The 4,774-nt window shown below is 34.2% G+C and overlaps 1 non-coding gene across 1 annotated transcript; it reads right to left on the bottom strand.

Moving 5' to 3' along the window:
* Positions 1-1,677: 1,677 nt before the first annotated feature.
* On the bottom strand, positions 1,678-1,749 carry Trnah-gug (transfer RNA histidin (anticodon GUG)). The gene has a single exon. It is a non-coding gene; the product is annotated as a tRNA-His (tRNA).
* Positions 1,750-4,774: the final 3,025 nt, after the last annotated feature.

Genomic DNA, 4,774 nt, shown 5'->3' with positions numbered 1-4,774 from the left:
GGGTCTCTCTAGCAAAGCAAGGTCATCGTATGCACGTGACTTTAATAACTTTGTTTTTTAGTTGGTTGGAAATGGAAAGGAAAATGAGAATGCTAGGCCTTCTGTGCTTTCTTTTACTTGATAAATCGATGCTACTTGACACATGGTAATTACATCTCGCATTGCCGTGATTTTATAGTGGTTAGTACATTGCGTTGTGGCCGCAATAACCCAGGTTCGAAACCTGGTCACGGCAGATGTGTCAACAGATTTTGTATTGGAAGAAAAACTTTTGGACCTTTGTGAGTGTTGAAATGCAAGCTCATGTACTTATACATTTCAATGGGATGCACTTGAAACGTATATGTACAAGCACTTGCATTTCAACACTCACGAAGGTACAAAATTTCTTCTGATACAAAATCTGCTGACACATCTGCCTTCACTAGGATTCGAACCTGGGTTATTGCGGCCACAACGCAATGTACTAACAACTATATGATCACAGCAATGCAAGATGTGATTAACATGTGTCAAGGAGCATTGATTTATCAAGTACAATAAGAGACGACACTCTTAGGAGATGCATATTCTTGACATGTAACTTCCCTCTGTCTGTCTGTCTGTCTGTCTGTCTGTCGAGAGAGAGAGAGAGAGAATTACATGTCAAGAATATGCATTTCCAAGAACATTCACTCTTAATTTGTTCGAGAAATTGAACCCCATCAACACACAGCAATCACATCTTGTGTTATCATTATCATATATTGCTCAGTATGGTCACAAATGGCTTTTTGAGAGAGAAGTTTGGGGCATTTCCCACCAATTAAATTGATGTTGGCATTCCTGTTTGTTGGGCGAGGTCACCGAGTGTGCGACCTTGGTGACCTTTACTATAATGATAAAAAGAGATATAGTATGCAAATTCTTTCTTTTTATTCAAAATTTTCATATACTACCCTGTATTCCTTTCTGAATTAAATCTACAATTGTGCATGCCTTCATACAAAAACATTGGGTGATAAAAATTCTCTCCTGACACAAAAAAATACCATCACCTCTGCCAGGATTCGAACCTGGGTTATTGCGGCCACAACGCAATGTACTAACCACTATATGATCACGGCAACACAAGATGTGATTAGCATGTGTCAAGGAGCATCGATTTATCAAGTACAATAAGAGACGACACTCTTAGGAGATGCATATTCTTAACATATAACTTCCCTCTGTCTGTCTGTCTGTCTGTCTGTTTCGAGAGAGAGAGAGAGAGAGAGAGAGAGAGAGAGAGAGAGAGAATTACATGTCAAGAATATGCATTTCCAAGAACATTAACTCTTAATTTGTTTGAGAAATTGAACCTCATCAACACAGAGCAATCACATCTTGTGTTATCATTATCATATATTGCTTAGTATGGTCACAAATGGCTTTTTGAGAGAGAAGTAAGGGGCATTTCCCGCCAATTAGATTGATGTTGGCATTCCTGTTGGTTGGGCGAGGTCACTGAGTGTGTGACCTTGGTGACCTTTACTATAATAATAAAAAGATATAGTTTGCAAATTCTTTCTTTTTATTGGAAATTTTCATATACTACCCTGTATTCCTTTCTGAATTAAATCTACAATTGTGCATGCCTTCATACAAAAACATTGAGTGATAAAAATTCTCTCCTGACACAAAAAATACCATCACCTCTGCCGTGACCAGGATTCGAACCTGGGTTATTGCGGCCACAACGCAATGTACTAACCACTATACGATCACGGCAACGCGAGACATGATTGACAGGTGACAGTGAGCATCGATTTGTCAAACAGATAAAGCCCAGACGCTCTAGGAAGATGCATGTTCTTCACATATGAGTTCTTCTCTCTATCTCTTTCACGCATTTATATATATACATATATATACATTCATATATATAAATGTATATACATACATATTTATACATATATATATATATATATATATATATATATATATATATATATATACACACATATATATATATAAATAAATATATATATATATATTATATATATATATATATATATATATATATATATACATATATATATGTATATGTATATATCCATTCAGGAAATCACAGACAACCACATCAAGAGACATTTATTGAGACGTTTCGCACATACAATGTGCATCTTCAGTCTGTTGAGATATAAACACATACATATTAACATTCAATAAGAGCAGGATTCTTAATATAGTAAAAATACAAGACTAAAATTAACTTAAAATTGACAAAAAAGAACTAAAAATTGACAAGTAAAACGAAAAAGTAAAAAGTACAGATAAAAACAAATACCAAGGCGCAACCAACTGTTAGCTGAGAAGGAAGGAGGTAGAATGACTAGACTTGGGCAAGAAGTTAAAACGGTGACTATGCTAGATAAAGCGGAGAAGATGAAACTCCTCTATTCAACGAGGGAACAAGACGTTTAATATATAATGACTCTAGAGTGGTTAGGTAATCAGAGTATTTAACTGAGCCTAAAATCGAGAAGTGTTGTTCTTACCCCATATCTTGCAATTGATTGCGTGATTTTTTATGTTTGAGTGTTCAGGCCTACTTAGTTTTTGACCCGTCCTAAAACTCAAGCCCATGTGACTGCAGTATCTCATCTGCAGCAGCCTCCTAGTCGATCCAACGTAAATTCCGGGACATCCCGGGCACGTAAATTTGTATACCACGTTAGATCGCATGAACTGCTGCAGACGATCTTTGAAACAGAAAAAAGAACCTATTTTACTTGGGTTGTTAGATATAAATTTTAACTTTAGACATGGAATTTCACTTTCAATAATTCTAGTCAGGTGTTGTGAAAATTTGCTGTTGTATATATATGGTATGGAGGCATACATTAGTTTCTTTGGTACGTCTATCATTGGAATGGGTGGTTTAAAATGCAAAGATAAAAGATTCTTAACAATATTAAAAAATACATCCTTAGGGTACGAGATTCGTTGGAAGATATTAGATAACAAATCAATTTCTTTATGAAAGATATCCCAGTTTGATGAATACTTTATTGCTCTATGAACCAGAGTGGAGATGGCATTAAGCTTAAAACTCTTTTGACAAGAGGTATAAAAATTATTAGAAAGTCACGTATATGTTTTCTTCCTAAAATCTGAAGTGTTAAAAATTGAATGATCCCTAGTAATACAAATATCAAGAAACGGTAAGGAATTACCGTTTTCGAGTTCCACAGTAAAATTAATGTTAGGGTGTTTCAAATTAATAAACTGTAAAAATTGTGAAGCTTGCCATTCGTATCTTAAAAGGGAGAAAGTATCGTCCACATACCTTCTGTAGAACAATGGCTTAAAAGAATCAGGACAAGAATTAAAAAATTCTCGTTCAAGACTAGACATAAAAAAAATTTGCGAATAATGGGCCCAAGGGAGAACCCATGGCCACACCATCAACCTGAGAATATAATATATTGTTAAAAACAGAAGCTGAGTCTTGAACGGCAAGTTCTAAAAATTGCTTAAAAAGAGGCTTATTAAAACCATGAAATAAAAATTCTTCCTTTGGAAATATTCTATCAATTATGATGTTTATAGTTTCATTAATAGGGACATTCGTAAACAACGACTCCACGTCAAAACTGTCCATAAAGAACTTGCCGTTCAAGACTCAGCTTATGTTTTTAACAATAAATTATATTCTCAGGTTGATGGTGTGGCCATGGGTTCTCCCTTGGGCCCATTATTCGCAAATTTTTTTATGTCTAGTCTTGAACAAGAATTTTTTAATTCTTGTCCTGATTCTTTTAAGCCATTGTTCTACAGAAGGTATGTGGACGATACCTTCGCCCTTTTTAGATACGAATGGCAAGCTTCACAATTTTTACAGTTTCTTCATTTGAAACACCCTAAAATTAATTTTACTGTGGGACTCGAAAACGGTAATTCCTTGCCGTTTCTTGATATTTGTATTACTAGGGATCATTCTGCAGCCCGCAGTTTATTGACGTTGAAATTAAAACTATTTATGATATTGCATTGAAACTTAAATACCCAAGGACTTTTGTAGATGTGGCATGGAAAAGAGCTAGAAAAACATTTTATTCTACTAATGACAAACTTGAATTTGGTAAGCATAAAATTCTAAAATTACCCTATGATGAAAGGTTTTTAGATATTCCTAGAATTTTAAAGCTTTTTAACATAAATGTTGTTTTCAGTATTATTAATGTCAAGAATTTAGTAATCAAAAATTCTCCTAAAGATCTTCCAGGCTGCATATATGAAATTCCTTGCAAAATGTGTGATAAAGTCTATTATGGACAGACCGGTAAATCAATTTCACAGCGTCTCAAACAGCATCAATATTCTGTGGGAACTGGGCAAATATCGAATGCATTATTTGTACATATGAGAGATTTAGATCATCCTATTAACTGGAGTCAAGCAAGAGCCTTAATCCAATGTAATGACACAGTTAAATGGAATATCATTGAATCTTGTTTCATCAAGTCAAATAATAGAAATGTTCTAAATTTAAGTCTAGGTTTATTTAAACTTGATGCTTTCATAATGAAAAAAGTTGTAGATAAATATAAGCAACAAAATTAATATATTCAGTTTTTACATGTTTTGGACTGTGAAGATACTTTGTAATTTCGGTTAGGGTCAAATCTGTTTAGGTTTGTGACCGTGTGATATCCGATTATCCTGGATTATCTCTTTTAAAATTTTTCCTTTTGACAATTATCACCATGGGGTACTTGATCTTGTTATTTACCTGATAACTTTCTCTCCA

The sequence above is a fragment of the Macrobrachium nipponense genome, chromosome 8, assembly GCF_015104395.2.
Source record: "Macrobrachium nipponense isolate FS-2020 chromosome 8, ASM1510439v2, whole genome shotgun sequence".
NCBI lineage: Eukaryota > Metazoa > Arthropoda > Malacostraca > Decapoda > Palaemonidae > Macrobrachium > Macrobrachium nipponense.
Note: the sequence above shows the minus strand (reverse complement) of the source record. Positions and strands in the feature narration are given on the sequence as shown.